The 27,254-nt window shown below is 37.0% G+C and overlaps 1 non-coding gene across 1 annotated transcript; it reads left to right on the top strand.

The window, feature by feature from the left end:
- The first annotated feature begins 6,399 nt into the window (after nucleotides 1-6,399).
- LOC127116029 (small nucleolar RNA R71) lies at nucleotides 6,400-6,506 on the top strand. The gene has a single exon (XR_007801019.1). It is a non-coding gene; the product is annotated as a small nucleolar RNA R71 (small nucleolar RNA).
- Nucleotides 6,507-27,254: the final 20,748 nt, after the last annotated feature.

The raw sequence follows: 27,254 nt of genomic DNA, 5'->3' as shown, positions 1-27,254 counted from the left end.
AGCAGTTCAGGAAGAGATTTGTCCATATCAATCATATTGAAATTTAGGACAAATTGACTGAAACTATCTGGCAACGATTGCAAGATCAAATCAGTTGCAAGTTCCTTTTCGAGGGGAAAACCCAATCTCTCAAGGTTTTCCATATACCCACTCATCTTGAGTACATGGGGACCTACAGGGGCTCCCTCAGCTAACTTGCTTTGAAAAAGGGCTTTTGAAACTTCAAACCTCTCATGCCTTGCTTGCTCTTGATAGAGCAACTTCAGGTGTTCGATCATATCGAATGCTGACATGTTCTCATGTTGCTTTTGCAATTCTGAGTTCATGGTAGCCAGCATGAGACAAGCAGTTTCATTGGCATCATCGACATGCTTCTTATAAGCATCTCTTTCTGCCTTAGGTGCAGAACTAGGAGGTTCCTCTTCAGGAACAGGTGTCTCCAAGACATACAACTTTTTATCATGTTTGAGGACAATCCTCAGGTTTCGGTGCCAATCCAGAAAATTTGTCCCAGACAATTTTTCCTTATCAAGGATTGATCGCAAGATGTTGTTAGAGGTGTTTGCTGTCATGGTAATCTACATAAGAATTAATGAAAATATAAGTATCATTGACATATTCAATTAGGCCTTTAATTAAATATGCTCCCACTATTTTACTCAAAACAAATGACCCTCATCATTTGATTCGGAAAATCCCGTTGGAAGATTTTCTAGTGGGTCGAGATCCATATTTCACTTCGTTCTAAGTCCGCGTAGGCGGATTACACAAAACTAGGCTATTTAGGTAGGAACTCCTTCCAATTGTATCTCATACAACTCTCGAAAATTTCAGTTGGGTGAATAACTCCTTATTCCAATCCATCATATGGATCATTCCCAACTCTTGCTTCTAAACATATATATAATCTTATTATAATTTGTTTAGTTAAGTTTGACCCATTGCTTTAACAGTTGGATATTACAATTATCCCATCGCAACTTACTAATATAGAACATGCACCTCGCGTAGGCGAAACCTACATTATTCGATACTAGTCTTGATGAGTGTTAAAACTTGGAAAGCATAAACTTAATATTTAATTTGAGGGAATTGCAATTTTTCTGATCTCACCAGCTTGTTTATCATATAAACCGTCTCTCACATGCATCAACATACATTCACATGCATCAACATACATACATGCATAATGAAACAGTTATGGCCCCTAGCGCAATTGTTCTCCCAAGCCAATGAGAGAACCTAAGCTAACCTAACAACGATCTAAGCTTCTCCAAGCAAGATCTTCAAGGTTGTCCTCCTTTGGCACTGACTTCTTTGCTTTCTTCATATCATTACATTACATAAAAGAAACTCGTTTTACATACGAGGGAGTGAGATGAGAAAAGAAGTTACATTTGGGAGATTAAGAGAGAGGCACGACACGCAGGTCGTATTTTAAAATCCAAAGCAGAATAAAGGAAAACTAAGGCCATAACCGATCACCACAAGACAATAATAAACACTTTATTATTATTATTAATTCCTTTAATTAATTAAAATCAAATTAAATTTCGATGACCGATCACGCTACGCAGAGTTAGTTGGGGGTCCGCTGCCTGGACAGCGGGAACGGGTGTTCCGCTGCCCGGTCAGCGGACGGTGGTTCTGCTGATCGTTCAGCGGACAGGGGTCAAGGGGGCAGCGCCCCTTGCGGGGTCGAAGGGGCAGCGCCCCTGCTCGAAAATTTTAATGAACAATTCATTTAAAATTGACGTCGTTTTTCGTATCAACACTTGATACTTCAAAGCACTTTTTCTAGTCGAACGGGTGAATTTTTTCTTGCGTTAACCGGTTAACACTGTTTGAAAACTTTTAGAAAATTCTTTTCTGCCTTGCGTTAACCGGTTAACCATATGCGTTAACCGGTTAACACTGTTGAAAAATTTCTTGGAAAACTGTTTTCCGCCTTGCGTTAACCGGTTAACACTGTTTGAAAATCTCAAAAATTTTATTTCGCATTGCGTTAACCGGTTAACCATATGCGTTAACCGGTTAACACTGTTCTAAAAATGTTTAGAAGGTTGTATTCAGTTTCTCGTTAACCGGTTAACCATACGCGTTAACCAGGTTAACACTGTTCGGGAAAGTGTTTAGAACATACAACTCTTGTGCAGTCAAACCCCAATCGCATAACTCTCTGACAACACAACCCTTGTGCCGTCACTAACTCTGATGCACCAATTTCAGACCGTCAAACACATCTCGATTGTTAATTCAGTATGATTGATCAACACGCCATTGCTTCACCATACTAATGTCAGATCAAGAAGCAAACGACCATTGATCGCTCAAAGGAAAACAATCATCGAGGGTTTGAATGAACGAAACGAGAATACTATATCATATATAATGTATTTTGCATCAGGATTACATATATCACATATATGTAACTTGATCGATCTCAATTTAACCTTTGATTCATTATGCCTTTAATCATATTATTACAGAACAAAAACAGTTATCAGATTCATGGTTTCGTAAGTGGCTCTGATACCACTGTAGGAGAATTGCCATCTAAGGCGCAGCGGAATTTAAAAATTTCTCCATTTAGTGATCCTTACGAATGGGCATGATCAGTAATAGAATCGTTACCTCTTGTGGCGATTCAAACCTTTGGTGCAGATCTCTGATAATGATCAAAACCTTTGATACAGATCCACGGGGCGATCACGAACGTTGAACGATGACAACGTCTCTACTCAGTCCACACGAACGGATTCCTTCAATCGCAGTGCTAGCTGTTATGAATGAAGGTTTTGAGTGAGAGAAAGAGGGAAACAAAATTCCAAGTCTCTACTTGAATTTCTGTCTGAGTGGATTGGAGTGACAATGCTTCTACCCAAGGGGTTCTATTTATAGAACCACTTGTGTGGGCTTCAAGCTAAAAAGCCCACTTAAGTGTATTTTGGCCCATATATTATAATATGCCCAAAATCACTTAAGTATTTGGTACCTTACCATATTTCGTCTCCCACTTAAGTGCACCGTACCTTACGGTGTTCCTTATTTACTCTATCTCTCATCAATCCGTCCTTTGTGTGTGACCCTATAGGTTTTCGCGGCGTTGGCAATTATATTAAATCACGCATTTAACATAATAAACAGTAAGCTGTATCTAGCAACACATCACTGCTACCCAAGTCACGAAAATGTCATGTGATCTGACAAAACCTCCTGTGATAATAATTATGTGTATAATTACCCCTTTGCCCTTATGTCTATATTGAACACAAGGTATAGACCGTGTCATCCTTGTCCAGTTCAATATTGGGCCCATAGACATTTATCCTTTTACGCAGGATGGGAAAATTCCATCTAGGACATTCATGTCCCTCAACATGCTTTGTGGAGTACCCATCAACTGTCTTTATGGTTATCCAGTTACGGACAACGTTGGATCAGCAACAAAGCACTCGACTCTACATCTAGGATCTATAGTGGTTTCAGGTCGAAGAGTGGTATACACTATTATCACCATGAGAATAACTTATGACACTTTGCATAACTTTCTATATAGTATTCTCATAGCGGGTCAATCCGGTATAAATATTACTCCTAATATTCATACCTATGTTTAAGACTTGATAACTCTTTATCCATGATCCATGAGATGTGATCATCAGTCTACAAACATAATAGTCGTAATGCTTTAATATTATTCCACTTCACATTAAAGCTCGAATACGGATACTTTAAGAATAGTGTCCTTATGTTTAATGTGTTCTCATGATTAAGTCACACTTAATACATTAAACGGACTATCTATTCTAGGGACTTTATTAATCAACCATAATAAAGAAAATGCCTTTAAATAATTCGATACAAGTACCAAAAGTATTGGCCTCTAGGGCTTATACTAACACATGCACCTTTGGAACGTTGCAGGAGCATTGCACAAGCCAAACGGCATTCGTCGATAAGCGAAGGTACCAAAAGGACATGTGAACATTGTCTTTTCTTGGTCATCAGGATGAATTGGTATTTGAAAGAAACCTGAGTGACCGTCCAGATAGTAGAAATGAGAATGCTTGGCTAGTCGTTCTAACATCTGGTCTATGAATGGTAAAGGAAAATGATCTTTTCGGGTTGCTTTGTTTAGCTTTCTATAATCAATGCACATTCTCCATCCCGATTCAATTCGTTTGGTTATAGTTTCTCCCTTTTCATTTTCGATCACTGTTATACCTCCTTTCTTTGGTACTACGTGTACAGGACTAACCCATTTGCTATCGGATATAGGATATATGATACCTGCCTCTAATAACTTCGTTACTTCCTTCTTCACTACCTCACTCATGATCGGGTTTAGTCTCCTCTGATGTTCCCTAGAAGTCTTACAGTCTTCTTCTAGCATGATGCGGTGCATACAAATAGAAGGACTTATCCCTTTTAATATCGGTGATGTTGTATCCTAATGCAGTTGGATATTTTCTTAAGATATGTAGGAGCTTTTCGGTTTCAAGTTTTTCTAGGTCTGCATTGACTATTACTGGTCGTTCAAGTTCTAAGTCTAGGAATTCATATCTCAGATTTTTGGGAAGTGTTTTCAGGTCGAGGGTTGGTTTCTCAAGGCATTGCGTAGGATCTGATGTTATTGCTAAACATTGGTTCAGTCTGTCTTCTACACGATAGTCGGACAAATCGTCATTTTCGAATTCTGTTTCTTTTATGCATTCATCGATGATATCCATGAAGTAACATGTGTCTTCTATCGCAGGTGCTTTCAAAAATTGGGAAAAAATAAACTCAATTTTCTCTTCTCCTACTTCGAAAGTGAGTCGTCCTCGTTTTATGTCTATGATAGCACCAGCAGTTGCTAAGAAGGGTTTTCCCAATATAATGGGGATAACTTCATCTTCTCTTATGTCCATAATTATAAAATCGGTGGGAATGTAGAATTGACCTATGCGTACGGGAACGTTTTCAAGAATTCCTAAGGGATATTTAACGGAACGATCTGTTAATTGCACCGACATTTTAGTTGGTCTTAATTCTCCCATTTCAAGTTTCTTGCATATGGAAAAGGGCATAACACTGATACCGGCTCCTAAATCGCATAAAGTTTTGTCTATGACAAATTTTCCTATATGACAGGGTATAGAAAAACTACCAGGATCTTTAAGTTTAGGAGACATATTTTGGATTATTGCGTTACACTCAACAGTGAGTGTAACGGTTTCGTTATCTTCAAGTTTCTTTTTATTAGATAAAATTTCTTTTAAGAACTTAGCATATGAGGGCATTTGTGTAATAGCTTCTGTAAAAGGAATTGTGACGTTTAATTGTTTCAGTAGGTCAACAAATTTTTTAAATTGGCCCGCGTTTTTGGTTTTAATTAGCCTTTGAGGATAAGGGATAGGTGGTTTGTAAGGCGGTGGAGGTACACCAGGTTCTTTTTTTTCTACGGTTTCCTTATTACACTCTTCCTTTTCCTTAGGTTTACCTTCTTCCTCATTTGACTTTTTAGAGTTTTGGTTCTCAATCCTTGGGTCAGATGGTCCTTCTACCTCTGTACTACTTCGTAATATAATTGCATGAGCGTGGCCTTTCGGATTAGGTTGTGGTTGTCCAGGAAATGTACCAGTTGGGGCAGTAGTAGACGCTTGTTGTTGAGCTACTTGCGAGATTTGTGTTTCAAGCATTTTGTTATGGGTAGCCAGGGCATCTACTTTACTTGCTAGTTGTTTAATCTGTTCGCTAGTGTGTACATTCTGGTGTAAGAACTCTTTATTGGTTTGCTGTTGAGAAGCTATGAAGTTCTCCATCATGATTTCCAAGTTGGATTTCCTAGGAACATTATTGTTAGGTGTAGATGGGGTCGGCTTTTGATATCCAGGTAGTACAGTTGGAGCTTGATTGGGAGCTTGACCTGGTGCGTATAAAGCGTTGTTACTTTTATACAAGAAATTAGGATGGTTCTTCCAGTTTGAGTTATAGGTATTCGAGTAAGAATTTCCTTGAGCATAGTTCACCTGATCTGTTTGAATTCCTGTTAGGAGTTGACAATCTGTAGGAGTGTGACCTTGAATTCCACAGACCTTGCAATTTTGAGTTACGACAACCACGATGGCTGGAGGTGATACATTTAAACTTTCAATTTTCTGGGCAAGAGCATCCACTTTTGCATTAACATGATCAAGGCTACTTATCTCGTACATGCCACCTTTTGTTTGAGGTTTTTCTACCACTGTTTGGTCGCTTCCCCACTGATAATGGTTTTGGGCCATGCTCTTGATAAGTTGATAAGCATCGGTGTAAGGTTTATCCATAAGCGCACCACCGGCGGCGGTGTCTATTGTTAACCTTGTGTTGTACAAGAGACCATTGTAGAAGGTGTGAATTACTAACCAGTCCTCTAAACCATGGTGTGGGCAAAGTCTCATCATGTCCTTGTATCTTTCCCATGCTTCGAAAAGAGATTCGTTATCTTTTTGCTTAAATCCATTTATCCGGGCTCTCAACATAGCTGTTTTGCTTGGAGGAAAATATCGGGCAAGAAAGACTTTCTTCAACTCATTCCATGTTGTGACTGAGTTGGAAGGAAGAGACTGAAGCCATCTTCTAGCTTTATCTCTTAACGAGAAAGGAAAAAGACGAAGTCGAATTGCCTCTGAAGTGACACCATTAGCTTTAACAGTGTCAGCGTATTGGACAAATACGGATAAATGAAGGTTTGGATCCTCGGTAGGATTTCCAGAAAATTGATTCTGTTGCACTGCCTGCAACAACGAAGGTTTAAGTTCGAAGTCGTTCGCTTCAATTGCGGGTGGAACAATACTCGAATGCGGCTCATCCTGCGATGGAGCGGCGTAATCTCGAAGAGCACGAGCTGGTTCGGTCATCGCTGGTATCGTTAAAGGAAGGAGATTTTTGAGATCAGGAACTTCGATTGGAGAAAGATTGTTTCTAGCACGATACTCCCGAATTCGTCGTAATAATCGGAGATATCGTTCGACGTCGTTGATTTTTAAGTAGTACGGCTCGCCTTGTGAGCGAGTGTGTGGCATACAAATCAACGAAAAGGAAAAAAATAAAAATTGCCTTAGTCTCTACAGCGTAACAGAAGAGTTACGATATCGACTAAATAAAAGTCCCCGACAACGGCGCCAAAAACTTGGTGTACGATTTATGAGTCTATCGGGGTACTAACTGCAAGCGCACAGTCTAATCGCGTAGTTTTAAAAGATATCGATCCCACAGGGACTCAATAAATCGATCTATCGTTTTTCTAGGGTTACTACGTAAAGCTAAGGCGGATGATACTTTAGTGATTAGGGAAAAAAAATAAAACTAAATTTGGATCTAGATAAAATATCAAATAATATGGATATCAGTATGTAGTTCATCGTATTTGGGGAATCAAATCTTCGTTGGTCTTTTTCTTAATTTTAAAATAAGTCTTTTCAGTAGACACTATTAATTAAAAGTCTTTTCCTTAAACTCTCGCTCTCACTTTTGAAAATAATAGAATCTATAGAAACTCCTTTTGAGAAAATACTAACCATTTAAACGCCCTCGTCTCAAACTCTCGCTCTGTTGACTTAGATTATATGATTAAACTTAAATGCTTAACTCTCGTCCTCACATTTAACTTTTAAAAATAATATTTGAAAATAATTAGAATTTAATTAACCTTAAAAATTGCTTTCGCCCTGATTTAAAGTTAATGTTCAATTTACACTGTCCAGTTAAAAACTCAAACCGTCGTTCTATTGATTTTAACTTCTTTATGTCTTTTACTCTCGTACAAAAACCTTGGCATTAACTTTGTAAATTGAGACCAGAAAAAGAGTGACTATATTCTGGAATAAATTTAAACCAACTCAATTTGGATTCCTTTATTCCGCTTACTCTACATACCGATATCTAAATTAATTAGCCAGACATGATAAACACGCATAAACAAAAATCATGCATAAATACGGCCATATCAAACAAACAACATATATAAACAGCGGAACAAAGCATATGTAAATTAAAACGATAAATCAATTAATTAATGAACCTGGAAAAATACTAGAAATCTGGGTTTTATCTCTTACGCTTCGATGCTCGAACCCTCCACCACAAGTCGGTTGGATTTGTTCTTCACAATTCTCGATCAGATAGGAAAGTAAAAACAAGGAAATAAAATACTATGATCTAACGTAAGGTTAGATCCAGTAAAAATTATACAATAGTTTCCGGTGTAGAAACTATCGTGAGAAAGTAAATTGTATGCTTCGGAAATTAAACTAAAAGAAAAAGAAAAAAAAAAGAAATAAATTGCTTGAAAAATTAGAATGCTAGAAAAATTGTACGGAGCAGAGAGAGCTTCAATTGGCTTTTGTGAGGTTTATTTATATTAACCTCCCAAGATAACCGTCTCCTAGAATGTGTCTTCAGTATGGTTCAAAGCGTCTCCGAGTGCATGAGAGAATTTAGGGGAAACCGTCCACTCAGTCACGCACGTAAAGCCCAAAATATAGGAGTGGAATGTGTAACGTCCGTCACACTATGTGTTACGGTCGTAACACTAGGTCTTAGGACGTGGCGATCGGCACGTGCTTGTTGCGGTCGTGACAACAATTTTTTTGTTCCAAACGTGGGTTGGGCTTTGGTGCTTCAGCTTGCTGCTTTTCCTAGAAAATCTTCTTTTTGCACCCCTTTTCTTTCTTTTTCACATGTGCTTTAAATAATGATACCTGAAATAAATAATAAGAAAATGCCGAGTAATATCGAATAATATAAAATAAATTGAATCAAATAACGATATAATTTAATTAAATCAAGTCTAAAAATGTGATATAGTTTCATGTTATCAATAATGAAGAGGGTTATTCGGCGACTAGATCGTTGGTAACTATTTTAAAATAGTCATAATTTAATAAGGATCATTACATGACAAGTAGGGATACAAGGATACACCACAAGATAGGGGCGAAAGATTTGAAAGGGGGGGGGCTCAATTGTTTCCCTCATATATTAATTCACCATTAGTTTTGTTTAGATATTCTCATGGTTATAGTTCAACCATCCAATCGTGCGTTGCACATTCTCTATTATGTTTATGTTTCATTACACTTCTAATAACAAGTATGCTCACTTCATTCTATTGAACCAATGACAATTCTTGTGGATACAATTAAAATATCATACTTGTATTTTTTGTTGGCACTGATTATTACAACTGATTTTTAACAAACACTTATGTAGAATTGTATTTTTATATTTATAAAAGATCTACAAGCGGCGACATGGGAGGAAAATGATGCAACGTTTCGCCCACAACGCCTTCTTGATTGCCCATATTTTGGACTGGTCGCCCGTTTACTAGATGTGACTTTATTTCCTCAAATATGTTGCCCATTTTTTGGATAACTTGCCTAAGGCGTGAAAACATGGGAAACGACGTGTCTTTAGTCTACAATGGTATGGAAGAAATCAGAGGAAAATTAACCATATTCTCCTAAATAATATGGGATTAACTATTCATTTCCATGCTTTAAGAGAAGTGGTTGCTACTTCCTAAGCACCTAGGATCCGGGCTTAAAGGCTCTTGTAAATACCTCAACCTATGGAATAAGAGAAATATCTCAAATTGACACAAATATTGTACACTGAGCTTTTCACCTACCTACGTCAACTAGATCTAAACCCTACAACAAACCTTGAATCCCCTAACATCTCTTATTCACTAAGAGTTGTCATGTATTGTACTTTTAGCAAGTATAATCGATGCTTACCATGGGGCTGATAAAACTGACCTAGTTCATACTCATGGTTACTTATCGTTTGCTTTCATTTTCTTCTCACGAGGATGTTTAAGTAAATTAATGAGACCACTATCAACCTCATCATCGGGGGTTTCACTGATGGGGGAAATCAAGTGCCTCTCGAAGAAAGTACGGTCGAAAGGTTTTAACAACACACATCGTATCTGCTAACATTATCAACATCCTGGGGAAAGAACAAGAATTTGATATCACATTCTCGAATGAAGACGTTGTTGGTTTTCTTCCTCACAACAATGGTCGCATGGCTATCACAATGCAATATGATAACTTGAATGTGAAGTGAGTGTTGATCGACCCTAGTAGCTCAACAAATATCTTATTCTTCAGGGTTTTCTGAAGGCTCCGGCTTGACCCGGATAATATAAGAGCATTCCAAGTTCTCTAGTTGGTCTGTCAGACCAACAAGTCCAATTGAAGGGTCGTGTAACGCTTAAAACAACATCCGGCACAATGGTAGGCGCCAAAATTATTAAAGTAAAATGTCTTGTGGTGGACACTTTGTCTTCCTACAATTCCATTAACTTACTAAGGATCGCCCTTAACTTACTGTGGATGGTCATGTTGATCAGTCACCATTTATGTTAGATTTATCATCATTTGAATGTCAAAAGCATGTCAATTAATGTTAGTTTGGTAGTAGTTGAGGTTTGTTTTTAGTAGATTTATATCATGTCTTGATCTGTTAAGGTTTTATTATTTCTGAGTTATTTTACGCACTTGAGGTAGTGTTTCATGTGTTTACAAGTCTGAAGAATCAAGAGGAAATTGAGTAGAGAAAAATCTAGACAAAAATACATGAGCAGGAGAAAAAAAGAGAAAAATTGATCATCTTCTGCCCATATGCGTATGAGAGGTCCCATACGCGTATGGCCACCTAGCACCACCAGGCGCCATACATGTAATAACACGGGGATTCAGAAAAGTAAGTTTCTTCTCATACATGTATGAGTAGGTTCATACGTGTATGGAGCCAACCACCTCAAGCTCTCGGACGCAGGCCAAACCTTTGCGCATATGGCTTTAGCTAGGCCATACGCCTTACCTTGGGCCATACGCATATGAGGTAGTGAAAAATTGTTCCATACGCGTATGACATGGCCAAGATCTGAAAAGCCCAAATTTTACCTATTTAACCAAAAAAGGTGAATTTTCAAGGGTTGGGCGAATTTTGAGTGCAGGATCGCGTTTTGAAGATTGGAGAACTCATAATTTCGTGATGGATCAAGTCTTTCATGAACCCTAAGTGATTGAAGACCTCTTTTAATCCCTTGATTTGTAATATCTACATCTTTTATTTTGTTTTTCTTTACAATTATAAGTAGCTACCCCCTCCCCCTCTCCAAATACTAGGGGGTGTCACTGATTCAGATTTGTGAGATAATTCTGATTTGAACCTCGTAATCACAATAATTTGATGATATTTGATTTACTTGCAATTTGTTCTTACTGTTTTCTCTTTCAGAAAAATTAAGTTTGATTTACGGTTAATATTTAGGCTGGACCACCATTGTTAACGCTCAATTGTGAGTGTTTCATATTAGATATCACTTAGGACTATGAATACACTATGGAAACTAGAATATTCTTGATTAAAATAATACTTAATTTCATTTGTAATTCACTACGGACATAGGAGTTAATTTGAATGATTAAAGATTTTCTCGCTAAGGACTTAAGAGTAAACACTATTAAAGACTGGTAGTTAGTGTTGTTAAATTAAGTTGTTGCAAGGTCAGGTTACTATTATCGAATAATTCAATCATACATCTTCCATAGCATGTTCACTCATAATCTTTTTACATTGTTTAGCTGCACTATTTACTTTTAATTGTAAATTATTTTCTATTTTTAAAACAACAAGTCAAAACCCTAAGTTTTTTGTTTGACTAACTTAGAACCCGAACTTTGTATCATAAGCGGTCCTTGAGATCGATATTTGGGGAATTTCCCTTATTACTACATTGGAAGATTAAATCACTTGCTAATTAACCAATCACATGTTCATTATCCATTTGAGCATAAAATACTTGTTACTTGATGGGTGAGTTGGTTCAGTTCGGGTGGGACCATGAGGTCGTCCCAAAATGCTATTAGAGCAACCTGGAAATTACTTTTGTTATGTCTCTTAGGACAGCACACCCCATCAAGAAGCATGTGACATAAATGTAGCAAGTTGGGACCCTATATTAGAGACTGAAAATGAAAGGCTCACTCTAACAGAAGACCTGAAGGAAGCCCATATTGAGCCCTGCTAAGGAGGAACGTTGATTTGTTCACTTGGGAGCCGTCATATATGTCAGGCATAGATACAAGAGTTGTATGTCATTGGCTCACCATTGGTCCCATTGTGAAACCACTGTCTTAAAGTAAATACAAGGTTGGATAAGTAAATATAGAACTTATTGATGAAAAAGTGTATAAGATGACAAACATCGATTTTATTACAGAGGTAAAATACCCATCTTGGCTAACAAATGTAGTCTTGGCAAGGAGGGCGTCAAATAAGTGGCGCATGTGCATAGACTTCACTGACCTTAACATTGCATGTCCTAAAGATTAATATCTCTTACCCAACGTAGATCGCCTTATTAAAGGATGTTCATGATACAAAATGTTGAGTTTTATGGATTCCTACTCTAGTTACAACCATATCAAGATAAACCTAGTGAACACGTCTAAGACATCACTCATGTCCAATCATGCAACTATTATTACAACGTCGTGACTTTCGAGCTTAAGAACACATGAGCCACCTATTAAAGACTCGTGGACGCCATATTCTCAAAACAGACAGAGCATAAACTAGAAGTCTACATTGATGACATGATAGTAAAGACATATGAGGGGGAGAGTCACACGACAGACTTAAAAGATATCACGAGGTCTGTCATGGACTATAATATGTTCCTAAATCTTACCAAATGCTCATTTGGCATGCAAACAGACCAACTCCTTGTTTTTATGTTAACCAAAAGAGGCATACATGTGAACCCAAACAAGTATCAAGTCATCATTTATATGAGGAGTCCTTCCAATGTTAAAGAGGTTCAGCAACTAACAGGGCGCCTAGCCACCCTATCTCATTTTCTTTCTTGTGCAGGTGACAATATTTTTCACTTCTTTGTCACTCTGAAGAAAGATGACAAGTTTTAATGGGCGAGTGGATGTAATAAGGCTTTCTCAAACATAAAGTCCTTTATAGCATTGTCGCCCATTTTGAAACTCCCAATAGTAGGTTCTTCCTTATACCTTTGTTTATTCATTACTGATCAGGCGATAAGTTTGGTACTCATCTAGGAAATACATAAGGTGGATTGACCTGTCTATTTCATGAGCAATGTGTTTAAAGGCACTAAGGCCCGATATCTGAAGTTTGACATGCTTGCCTTAATAGTCGTGGTAATCGCAAGGAAGATCATGTCCTACTTTTAGGGGCACCAAGTAATGGTAAAGACAAACTACCCTCATTCAACAAAACCTGAAGAAGCAGGTTTAACATGAAGAATGGTGTCTTGGGTGCTTGAATTATTTGAGTATGACATCCAATATATACCTAGAACAAGCATCAAATCACAAGTACTAGCTGGTTTTTGGCAGAGTTTGGTTTTCCAATAGGTAAGGATGTTCCCCCCATATGGATGCCATTAGTATATGGTGCCTTTAACTTGAAGGGAATTTGTGCCATGATAATGTTAGAAGGATAAAATAATTTGTTAATCGAGAAATCGTTAAAGTTGAAGTTAAAGTCTAGCAACAACCATGTAGAATATGAAACTCTCATCGTTGGCATGGACCTCGCTTTTGAGGCAGACACGTCAAATTTTAAATCCAATAACGACTCCCAATTAGTGAAAAAATAAGTCGTCCTAGAATATCAAGAAAATAAGCCCCAACTCGTCAAGTATCTAAAAAAGGTATGTTCCTGTACTGTTTCAAAGTTTTTGAGACAATGTATGTTCCTAGGGACAAGAATTTCAGGGCAGAACTATTGTCCAAGATCGCCAGTTCGAAGAAAATAGGGTATAAACACATTGTGATTCAGGAGACACTCGTTACCCATAGTATCGAGAAGCACGGGACTAAAAATGACGAAGTCGCCCCAAACACTAGTTGTATGATGCCCATAATATACTATCTATAATAAAATAAACTACCATAAGATGAGTTAGAGGCAAAAAAGATATATAAGCGCTCAACGAAGTACACTTTGTGAGTGTATTATACTCTTAGATATGTCTTGAATGAAGTTAAAACTAGGTAGCTGGTGACTTCTCAGCAAGTGTATTGATAATGTCAAAGTAATAAAAAGATCGAATCCATGGGGACTACCTTCAAGCAAGGCAATATGTGTCCAATGTATAAAACCTAGTAAGGGGGGTTCGAGTTTTAGTGAAAAAAGTAAATAAACGAGTAAACATAATCAAGAAAGTGGTCATGTTGTGTTTTAGAATCCCTTATTCCTTTATTGTTGATGTTTGATGCCCTGTATGAATGATCTTATCACTATAACCTCACGGCGAATTGACAAAACTGTTATGGCCGATCCCTTAAGAAATAACTGACTAACCACTACTCAGAGCTTTCTATCCTCAGTCCGCCAGCGTAAACAGGGTTAGGCGATGTATAGAATGTTAACTCCTTATGCCACTACTCAAGGTCTCCTATTCCTATTCATCCAACGTAAATACAATAATTACCCTAGGTCCAACACATAGACTAATGGTCAGTATTCCCTTTGTGCCCAAAACCATATTAAAAGAGTATCTCACATAAAAAGTATTAAGAACAATAAGCAATTGAATGACATTATATATCAAAAGGTTCATACAAAGTCAAATTAACATAGAATCCAATAATATTGAAATAGGTTCGTCATAACACAATTTAACCTAAAGGAGATTACTACTCATAATTCAAATAACAGTACCACAATTGATAGATGAAAATAACATATGAAATCCCTTATAGTAATGGCCTCAAATGGCTTCAAATGCTCTAAAAATCACCCTTTGTGCTCTCAAAACCATGCTTTGCTCTCTCAGAATCGTAACTCTTGTGAAAGTGAACAAAATCCTCTTTTATTGGCTTCATAATGGACTAGAACGCGTCAGAAAAGCCCAAAAAAAGTGACCATCGTGCGTGTGATGATTGCTTCGCGTGTGCGATGCAGCTTTTACGGCCTTATCGCGCGTGCAATGCTGCGTGATGGTGCATGTGGTTTTTTCAAAAGTTGCATCATTTTTTGCTTCCTTTTCACTCAAATTTTCACTAAGTCCACAATCTTCACACTTAGCTATTTTTTCCTCATTATTTGTTCATTCTTCTTCATTTTGACTCATCTTTCACTAGTTTTTCTCTGATTCTTTGACTATATTTATGTAATAACGAATTGTCATCACAACCCGAAACTTGAATCATTGCTTGTCCTCAAGTAACTCGCCTGCAACTGCATATTTCAACAAAAAACAAGTTGCACAATAACAATCGAACATCACCAAATTAATTATTTCTTTTACCTGACCATTACTCTAGCTTCAAACTTATATCCTAAGAATTCAGAAAACATCTTCAACATTGACGAGTACTCAACCTATCTCTCGACTCACTTTAACTCACTCAATGGATAGGATGCTCTCTCAATCAACATGTAAAATTAATTATGCTTAGCTTTATCATGTTCTGATAGAGTTAATCATTGCAATCACAACACATACATTAAAGGTCTTTTTAGGTTATAACTTGGATTTTGTCGGGGTATGATATTTTTAGAAAAGTAGGTTTAAAACTTTGGAGTTAAATGCCTAGTTCTCCTTCTATCATCATACATATTTGTTCCTTTTTTACGGTGCTAGAGATTTTTGGTCATTTTTATACTATCATTCTTTTCATTTCTCATTTGTTTTCTAAATAAGTGTCTTTTCCACTTCTTTTTTCTCATAAATTTTTAAAGTTTTGGACAATATTCTCCAGTACCCCAACTCCAAACTTAAACTTTGCTCACTTTCAATAGAAACTACAAACTAAATCTTTTTCATACACTATAGGAACTATATTTCTACCTAACTCCAAAGAAAGGATGGAAAGAAAAGATCTTAAGTCATATGGCTAAGAATTTCGGGTTACGTCACCGAAAGAAAGGCTAAGGCTCAAAGTGGTTAGAAATGGGCATACCTATTACTATAAGGTGGTTTAAAAAGGCTAAAAGTTATAAACAAAAAATTGCCTCAGTGTGTGTCAGTCAAACCAGACAACTTAATCAGAAATATATCAAACTAGATAAAATAATAATGTATGGATACACTTATAAAGAAAGAAAAGTGAATAATGGAAGTTATTTGGCTTAAACCTTATTATATGAGGTATCTGTAGGTTAAGTACAAGTCTGTTGATTATTTTCTCATCCTTCACCTTCAAGTTGCTAGTTGTTATTGTGGTGATCAAGTTTCTTTTGGATCAGTTGTTCAATCCTAAAGTGTTAAACTTGCAAATATGAAGAAATAAAACAACTACAAACTTGTTTATTAAAGTAAACATAGGTCATTACGAAAGGGTTCTGCTTGAGTAGCTAATTCCTCTTTTCGATGTCTTGAATAAAAACAAAGTAAATTCTACAAAACAAAAACTGATTATAAATGATGGATTGCCTTCTATCCAACGCTTCTTTTCTATCATTAGCTTGATATTCCATGCGTAAAACATGTCAGGCGCAACATATACCCTCACATAAGTGAAAACTCCTGTTGTCCATCCTTTTTAAACTTTACTACCTTTTTATTCCAATTGGTAGCATGTCTCTAGATCCTTTAAATATGGTGTCCATTCATATGCCTTAAACACCATTTTTCCTTGTTGAATTTCAAAACAAGCTCAATTGTCTCCACGTCTATTTTTTCCTTCCCAATTGCCAAGAATGAGCGCCCGAGAATCACTGGCCCTTTAGAATCTCCTTTAATATCAATTACCACAAAGTCTACATGGAAGGTCAAACCATCAACATTAACTATCATATCTTGTGTAATACCAAGCGGATGTGTAATAGACGCATTGGCTAAAGTTAGCATCATGTTGCTTGATACGATCTCTCCTATCTTCGATTCCTTAATTATTTTCAGCAGCATGATATTGATGCTCGACCCTAAGTCACATAAAGCATGTGAGATTTTCAACCCTTCAATTGTGCAAGTTATGGGGAACTTACGTGGATCCTTCCTCTTTGGTGGAAATTTGTGAGGTTCTGCCATCTCTTATTTCTCTATCATGTTGACTTGTTCTTTAGTCAACTTTTGTGTTCCACCTTTTAGCAATACCTGCATAAAGTTAGAAAACTTGGAAATTAATTATAAAATTTCATGAAAAGAGATACTTACGTGTAACTTTGTCAACACTTATTTAAATCTTTCAAATATTCCAGCCTCATTCTCATGTACCAGATTCTACTTAATGATAGGATATGGTGGTTTTATATAATCTGGTAATTCTGGATTTGGCTCACTCAAGACTTGTTTCTTTGTTCTCCGCCAAGGGTGACTCCTATTTCATTTTTGTCACCTTGATTTGCACTCTCGTATTTCTCAATTCTCCTTATTTTTTCTTAATCATATCCTCTTTAACTATTTCTGCTCAAAATTCACAATCAGTTAGAACCCAAACGACCTCAATTTAACTTGGTCTTCAATGATATTTGTTGGTTTGCACATTGAAGTTGTTTCATAAAAGCGTGCAAGATGCGCCAATAGGTTTCTAATCGTGTTCACGTCAAATGGATTTTCTCTTAAACCTGAAAGTACAAAGTTTTTAATATCAAAGTTAGCAGGATCTGTCGGTACAAACCTTCTCGAAACCTGTCACTCGTTAGTTCTTTTATAGTAGTCCCTCAAAGTTAGGGTTTGTGCAACTGCCAGGGTGACTTCCTCTTCAGAGTCAGAAGAACTTGATAGTTTTTATTCTACTGATATTTTGTTTGCCAAAGTTGTTTCTCTAACTGCTTTTTTGTGAGCATGTGCGGTTCTTTCAATCTCTGGATCCAATGGTGTTAATGATGATCCCGAACTACACATACACAAACAGAAAATACCTCATCAACACTATGATAAACATGAAAATAAGACAAAAATAAAAAGACTAAAATTAAAAAAAATCACGAACTTCGCCTTCTTGAAAAATAACAGTCTCTGACAACTGCGCCAAAAACTTGATGACTTCTTGACAAACGTACTGATAATGTCAAAGTAATAAAAAGAATAAATCACAGTGACTGCCTTCAGGCAAGGAAAAATGTTGCAATGTATAAAAGCTATTAAAATGCGGGGATGGAGTTTTAGTGTGAAAAGTAAATAAACAAGTAAATAGAATCACGAAAGTGATCATGTTGTGTTTTAGAATCCATCATTCCTCTATTATTGATGTTTGATGCCCTGTATGAATGATCTTATCCCTATAACCCCACAAGGAATTAACAAAACCGTTATAGCTAATCCCTTAAGAAATAACTCACTAACCACTACTCAAAGCTTTCTATCCCTAGTCAGCCAATGTAAGCAGGGTTAGGCGATGTATAGAACGTTAATTCCATATTCCACTACTTGGGGTCTCCTATTCTGATTCAACCAGCGTAAATACAATAATTGCCATAGGTCAAACACATAGACTAATGGTCAATATTCCATATGTTCCTAAAAGCAGATTAAAGGAGTAACTCACATAAAAAGCATTAAGAATAATAAGCAATTGAATGGAATTATAGATGAAAAGATTCACACAAAGTCAAATCAACATAGAATCCAAAAATATTGAAATAGGTTCATCATAACACAACCTAACCTAGAGGATCTTAGCTACTCATTATTCAAATAACAACACCATAATTGATAGATGAAAATAACATATGAAATCCCTTGAAGTAATGGTCTCCAATGACTTCAAATGCTCTAAAAATCATCATTTGTGCTCTCAAAATCGTATTTTGCTCTCTCAAAATTGTAAACCTTGTGAAAGTGCAAAAAAAAACTTTTATTGGCTTCAGAATGGACCAGAACGCGTCAGAAAAGCCCAAAAAAGCTCAGCGTCGACCATCAACAAAATGGTATGCCCATGAGGGATAAACTATATCCCCTAGAATACGCCATATTTGAATACAACTTCTATGATGGCCACGAGGCAATAAATAGATGAGAGTAATTTAGAGTTAGTGAATACCCTCACCCAACAAATGGAAACTATTTTTAACTTGTTGATTGCAAATACGAATCAAACCTATGAAGTGTTAGAAAATCAAATGGGGCGTATCGCTTATTTCTTTGGCACGCCCTCAGTAAAAGTTTGACCTTCTCCACAAATATCAAATGCTATAATGGTCAAAATTCCCGAGAAGGGCATAACACATGCCACTTTAGGCCAAAACCAAGGGTTACAACAAGAAGCTCCCCTGAACGGTGAAGAGGTAGAACAAATAAAATAAAACAACCATATGCCTATGATGGTTCAGAGGAATCAAAATGTTGACCAAGTGCTTAGGTATGTCCAACAGAATAATTTTGTAGGACAAAATAATATAACAAATGTGGTCGATTTTTTTTTGGCCCGGAATGACCTTAATGTGGGACTCCACCAACCAAATTTTATATCTCCTTTGTGAGAATATGTTCGACAGTCGGAGTTACCCAAGGGATGGAAATTCCCAAAGTTTACCAAGTTCGCTGGAGACACTAACAAGTCGATAGTAGAACATGTCACCTAGTATCAAACTCAGACCGACGACATAGTGAACAATGAGAATTTGAAATTGAATTACTTCCCGAATTCCCTAACAAAAAATTCCTTCACTTTGTTTAACAAACCTCCCTCCCCACTCTGTTAAATCTTGGAACCAATTAGAAAGGTTATGTCATGAGTAGTTTTATACGAGGCAGTCAAAAATCAGTTTGAAAGAGTTGGCGAGCGTGAGGCGAAAAGTCCCTGAGTCAATATATGACTATTTGAATAGGTTCATACTTCTAAAGATAAGGTGTTTCACCCAGGTTCTTGAGCATGAGTTGGTCGAAATAGTCGTTGGTGGCTTGGACTATTCAATTAGAAAGAAGTTAGATACTTAATACCTTAGGGATATGGCACAACTCACAGATAGGGTCCGTCAGGTCGAATGCCTAAAAGTTGAGAAAGCCATAATAAATAAATATCACAAAAAAGAGAAAGTTGCTTACATAAACATATACAACTATGTCTCCAACGTGGGTAATGAATTTTTTGAGGAAGGCAAGGCCAACGTGGATTAATTAAAGTAAGGGCCCCCTTATATTTGTAAATTATTAAAACCATCAAACAAGAAAAATCATGTCGAGACCAATAAAAACAAAATGTTCGCCACAAGAACTTACACTTTTGACATTACAAAGTGCGGTGAAAGATTTGATTTGCTAGTCAAAGATGGTAAGATTATAATACCTCACAGTTTGAAATCTATTCCTTTAGAACAAAGGAAGAAGAGAGGTTTTTGTAAGTACCATAACTTGTTGGGTCATAAAACTTCTCAATGTTTGATTTTCAGGGATTTGGTCCAAAAGGCTCTAAATGATGGAAGATTGCAATTTGGAGAAAAGCCTAAATCATCAATGAAAGTGGACTCAGACCCCATACAAATGGAGGAGGCCTACTATGCGGAACCTATAGAAATCCTCATGGTAGAAGTTATTGATAGCTCCAACATAGATGGCGACAAGGGAGATCAAATCTTTACTATTGATGATTCTGACTTCCAAGAGGTTTATCCTCAGTCTGAATAAGGATTAATTGATTTCCTTGAGCCTTGTAAGCTTAATGACTCTAAGACCATGTTATGCCCATGTTGTAGTGTTGTGTTTGACAGAGAAGCAACAAAGAAATTGGAAAGCTCTCAGAGGGTTAACACCGGACATGGATAGGGTGGAGGTCAAACATCTAGTTTTTTTTCCAAATAATAGGGGAAAACCTTGTCGGAATAAAGAGTAAAGGAGGCAGTTTCAGCAACCTCGACAAAAAACTTTCAGGGCACGTACAAGCGCACCCTAAGATAAGTGGGTGAAACCCCTCAACAAAAAGGGGGAGAATCATCCAAAGTGAAAGGAGGTCAACCCTAAAGCGGAGATACCAAGAGATAAAACCCAGAAGAAGGCAAAAGGAAAATTGCATGTCCCTCCGACCTACAAGGGTAAGAATTCTATAACGCGTACCTAATGGAGGCATCATTATAGGAAGAAAATGGCTGAAAGGGAAGCCTTAACTAGTGAGTGTGAGGCCCCAACAGCGAAGCACAATGCAGCTGCGTTAAGGCCTGGTGAGAAAACTTACTCTAAAAGGGTCAACAAGGAGGAACAACTGCATCATGTTCCAAAAACGGCTCTGGAGCCTCATATCATACCTTAAAGTTTGCCCCCCTTTCACTTTTCATCAAATCTTGGACTTGAGATCCATCTGCATTCATTCATATGCATCATGGATTCATCTTAGCACCTTCTCTTAAACATCATAGATTTAAAGCTCGTGAATAACAAAAACTCGGTTTTACATGAGCTTTATGACACTTGCTCATCATTGGGGCAAAACCATAATTCTTTGATCCTTAATCTTTGATTCAAGGATACATCTTGACATTCATTTATATGTTCAAAACCCTAAATCTTGTTGCTTTGTATCTTAATTCATGAAGATTGCATCATGATGTTCACCTAGGCAAAACGCCCTAGTCCTTGACATTAGGTGCTTATTGGTTCATGGGGTTTGCATTGGGGTATTAGAAACACTAGCTTCTTGGTTCATGTCATTGGTAAACCATTTAGTTTGAAAGCTTTACTTATTGATTTGAGGTCCTTGATTGTATGATTTGCATATGGATCTTGGCCTAGCTATGGAACCCTAGTTCATGGGTTGTGGTATCTGGTCACCTTGGTTTGAATCATGCCTTTGTTCTTTGGTATCTTTCATCAAGTCTAATTATTGGTTGACCATGGCTTACTATATCGTGATCCATTTGGTCCAAGGCTTTATTTCATTCATGGTTTCCCTCAAGTCCATAATCCATTAATTCATTATTTATGGTGCATTCATTGGCCCATTGGTTCTTGATTCATATTTCTCATTCATAAGTTCACTTGGCCAAGTGTTATAAGTCCATAGTATATTCAAAGGTATGATTCAAATTTGAATTTTTGGAGGGATTTTATTTATTTGGAAAGTAAGACATTTTGCATTGATTTAAAGATCATTCTATTCAAATAAAGGGTCATTCATTCATTCATACAACACTTACATTATCCATTACAAAAAGAAATACAAAAAAATCAATTTTTACAAAGGTTGACTTTTGGTTAACTGTTGACTTTTTTGGTCAACCAGGTGACCAAAGTCAACCTACCTCTTATTCCATTCCTTTCCCTTTATTCTTTCGTTGGTAATATTTAGATATCACATTCATCCGAGCAAGAACAGTCAAAACGGTTCCTGTTGAGTACAACAGATGTCAGAGGTGTTAATATCTTCCCCTTGCATAACCGACTTCCTTACCGAGTTATCTTCTTCCACCAGGTTTTATCGATGTCTTCCCTTTCCTTCGAAAATAAATAAAGTCGATGACGACTCTGTTATATGTTTGAATGTGCGATGAGTTCGGGTATATTTCCGCTAACTTCAGTTGGCGACTTTGCTAGGGAGATTCTGCTACTTGGGATACTTCCTAGTCGCTAAAGGGAGTCGAGCCAAACTTTGGTTGTTTTCTTTGCTCGCTTTAGGTGTTTATCCTTATGCTTTATTTGCTTTATCATTATATTCATATTCATTATATGTCAGATATTACTTGTTATACTCTCTATTGGGTTGGGGTTATGCTACATGAGAGAAGCTCTATACCCGAGTTGAGTACATACATAGGATAGACTCGTGTTCACCTGCGTTTCGCGCGTAGGGTTGTCACGAGAACCACACGTAAACTAGATTCACTTGGAAGTACTTTTGTCATGCGAGAATTTGCTACGACAAGGTATTTTCATTTTGAATCGATGACTCTGGGACCTTCTAAGAACTATCTTTTTTAAGACTAAAACCTACCTGTGAGGGGGATATGGGTTTTTTTCTGCAGGAAACCATAGACTCTACATACCTTTATTCTCATGGATACGTCGAACCTTTGATCCTGCATCGGGCATTATACGCGGATTATCCAGATTATTTTATGATGTTAACATATATTATTGCATATCATTTTTGCATTGTTGTATATATGCCAGAATTTTGAACCTGAGTTATTATACCATAAGTACCTTGAATTTATGGACGTTGCATAATTATTTGCATTCCATCCCCAACATATGCATCCATTAATTCATGCTTATCAACTAGAAAGAGCTCACCTTGTCCTTTCCTCATACAGAATGACGATGATTCTTCGACACCAGTACTTCAAGAGAACTAACAAATCAAGAATCATGACAAATATGGAACAAGAGAATGCTACCTATAGGGAAACCTTGGCCCAGTTCCAAGGAAAAATGGATACCTTCCAAGGTAATATGAATACCATAATTGAGTACCTTCAAGCTTGTGGTTACTAATGCCATTGTTGTTGTCACCACTTTTGCTGATGTTGTTATTGATACTATAATCCAACCTATGGTAAGCCAACCCATATGTCAGTCGGGTCCTAGTAGGCATATTGTTGCCTATCTGTGGGGGTTTCCTCCAAACTTTACTCCCTAAGTTGCTAATGGGAATGCTTTTGTGCCATATCAACCTTTTGTTGTGCATTTTGCCAATGGAAATTTGTTACTCATCCTTGGGGAATGACCACTCACTCTCCTCAGATGGTTAGTACTGAAAAACCATAAGATCAACCCAAAATAGGCTCTTCAGACTTCTGCACCAGTTACTGTTGAAACTCCTGATGATAACGAAGATGAGTACATAGGCCATTGCCTTCATTTTCATGTTCCTCCTCAGGCTACTCAACATATTGTCCAGAATTTGAATCAAGGTGTTCAGATACCTCCTCCTCCTTATCCTATGACACCATCTATTTTTTCACCTCCATTTGTGTATCTTGGGGCACCCTATGCTCCATATCAGAATAGACAGGCAAATTATCGGTTACTAGATGAGAGGATAAAAGCCATTGAAGGTTTCTCAGCTTTTGGTATGGATGCTAAAGACCTATGCCTAGTTCCTAATGTGGTGCTTCCTCATAAGTTCAAAGCACTCGATTTGCCAAAATACAAGGGCTTAAGCTGTCTCATAAGTCATGCTATTATGTATTGAAGGAAGATAGTATTCTATATTGATAATGATGAGTTTTTTTGTCCATTACTTTCATGACAGTTTGTTTGGGGTGTCCTTAGATTGGTACATGAGCTTGAAGCAAAGTAAAATCAGATCTTGGAAGGACTTGTCTAAAGTCTTTCTCAATAAATATAAGTATAATCTGGATATGGTTCCCACCAGGTTACAACTGCAAAATCAAGCCTATAAGCGCAGCAAAACATTAAAAAAATACGCTCAGAGGTGGCGTGAAATGGCTTCCCGAGTTAGACATGCGTTGGCAGATGCTGAATTGGTTTATATTTTCATGAGAACTCTTAAAGGTATGTACTATGAGAATATGGTTGGTAACTCATCGTCCAACTTTGCCGACATAGTAACCATTGAAGAACGTATTAAGAATGGGTAGAAAATAGGGAAGATTGTTAGTGTTGATAATCAAATAGTGGTTAATAAATCTCAGGGTTTTGCTAAGAAGAAAGAGGTTAAGGCAAGTGTTGTGTTAGTAAGTGTATGCCCTTAAGTAAAAGCTCTTATGAATCCAGTGTCATACTACCCTTATTCGTACATTGTCGCTGCCCAATATCAACAATCTGCATACCAACCTCAGTATCAGCAGCCTCCATATGCTCAAGTTTCTCAAAATTAGCGACCTCCACAAGATAACAGAAACCAGAGTCAAGGTCAGGGAAAACGTTATGGTAATAAGTGTCCTCAATGTGACCAAATCCTTGTATCATATGCTCAGTTGCTACCATATCTTGTCCAACAAGGGGAAATTGTGCCAAAGGAGATTCCGCCTGCCACTTCTCATTACAATCACTTGTATAAACCTAATGTGTCTTGTGCATTCCACACCGGATACACATGACATTCTACAGATGATTGTTTGGTCTTTAAGGCTAGGGTACAAGAGTTGATCGATCAAGAGATCTTGTCCTTCGCTAAGGCAGGGCCTAATGTCAAGACTTACCCATTGCTAGATCATAATGTACAAATCATGGATGCAGTTATTGGTGGAAATTGCTCAGATTCAGTTACCTCAATGGATGAGTATCAAGGCTAGAAATATCATATTATTCAATCATGTCTCATTTGTAATATTTTCTTATTTGTTAATTATTGTTCATTTGTAAAACTTGTCTGGTTTTCAAATGATAATAATATTGAAAAAATGTGCATGTTTTGATTAAATCCATTTGTACTCATATTTTATTTATCAGTATCAAACTGTTGCTCAAGCAAAATAAAAAGAGAATGATGCAAATAAAATGCGTAAGATCGTTATCTGTATGCTTTTGAATAAAACTGTGTTAATGATGTAAGGCAATGTTCAAATCCATAAACACCAGAGATATAAGGAAGTTAATGCCTAGTCAACCCTTTGGGCCTTGAAGTATGAGTTTCTTTATTCATATATAAAACCCTTATTTTTTAACTAGGGGCAGGGTAGTCCTCAGTTAGTTTGACCTTGCGTTCAAATTTAAAAAAGGAGAGCATCACATCAAAGCATTGATCATATCCCTATCAAGAGGATGAAATCACATATTCACCATGGTTATCCCTTACTGACAAAAGGAGTGAGACAATCACAAACCTTGTAACAAATCAAACAAGCAAATGTTACATGATTTGCTCCAATACAAAAAGAAAGATGGAACGGAATGAAAAAAAATCAAAATCAAAACAAAAGCTCGCTAAGTCAAAAGCTCGAAAACAAGATTGCTTTAGGCAAAATTTAGGGCATCCTGGTGGACTGCAAATCCCAAAGGACCAGTCCAGAGAAATATAAGAGAAAAGCAAAATAAAAAAGAGAGGACCAATAACAAATTCCTCAAGAAAATCAAATATGTGATTGAAAACAAAAGTAGAAGGTGAATGAATGTCCCTCCAAACTCTCAGTGGGTTCCTGAACCATCATTGCTAATATTCAAAATCCTTTTTTGAAAGATGGAGGCTTAGTTTAAGCTAACTGAAAGTAGGACTGGAGACCTAATTGAAGATAGCTGAAAGATAGGTTTTTAGCCTTATATCCTTTCTTTCTAAAACCGTGAACCAGGTCATGTTACAACCCTCAAAAGACCTAATTGAAGCAGGTTTTATTTCGAAAGCATATTATGGTAAGATCACATCAAAGGTGGCTCCTAAAGATTTGCTTGTCATTTGTATTGATACTGATATGATATTATAACTAGTGATTCATTCATTATATGTCATAATCTTAGTGGACATACTTCAGTTTCAAAACTTGCATGAACATGACATTACAATTATCATTTTCAAAATGAGAATTTCTACTTATGAATAGGCACTTGACATCAAGAAAGCTTACATAATGGGAAGATTGAATATATATTTGATATCCCAAAGCTTATATCTTTTCAAGGTACAGTCAATATGGGGCAACCACGTTGATATTCTACAAATCTCTCTGAATCAGACATATATGGGTAAAATTACTTAAAGGCTCGTATTGGGGCAGACCACCTTAGGAGCAGAAGAAGTCAATCACTCCCAAGAATGGTGAATCAAGAGAATATAGTTTCAAGACGCTGGGGCAAGCCAATTTAAGATCTGCAGATGTTAAGACTGCTTCATAACTTGTGATTGGGGAAATATGCAGATACCTAATGTATTGGGGCAGAGGCAAGCTACGCATGTACAAGCTCAATCCATGTTTCAGATCAAGTCCAGAGGTGTCGTACCAATTGTTGAGCCTGAAGTAGGTGTCAAAGAATCACGCATGGATGACCTTATCCTAGCCCAAGATCTCCACCTCCCTCTATACGAGCATTTGGCTTAACCATTGCATAAATCATAATCATGTATTAATCACGTCGCTTCACTTATGCATATCATTCATATAGCATAGCATTAAGCCGTGTGTGCAAATCATAAGAATCAAAGCCCAATATTTTATTGGCACCTTCAAGTCCTAAACTGGCTTGGTATCTTTTAAAACTAGTTAGGTTGACACTTTCCTCAAAGCCCAACTAGCTTGGCATCTTTTAAAGCTCAGTTTGCTTGGTATCTTTTTCCATAATCTTCATGATTCAATAATATTTTTTTGATGAATATTTTTTCCAACCTTCATGGTTGATAGTCTTTTGTTTCCAACCTTCATGGTTGATGAACCTTTTTCCAACCTTCATGGTTTAT

This window comes from Lathyrus oleraceus, chromosome 1 (genome assembly GCF_024323335.1).
Source record: "Lathyrus oleraceus cultivar Zhongwan6 chromosome 1, CAAS_Psat_ZW6_1.0, whole genome shotgun sequence".
NCBI classification, from domain to species: domain Eukaryota; kingdom Viridiplantae; phylum Streptophyta; class Magnoliopsida; order Fabales; family Fabaceae; genus Lathyrus; species Lathyrus oleraceus.
This window is presented reverse-complemented; position numbering and strand designations above follow the sequence as displayed.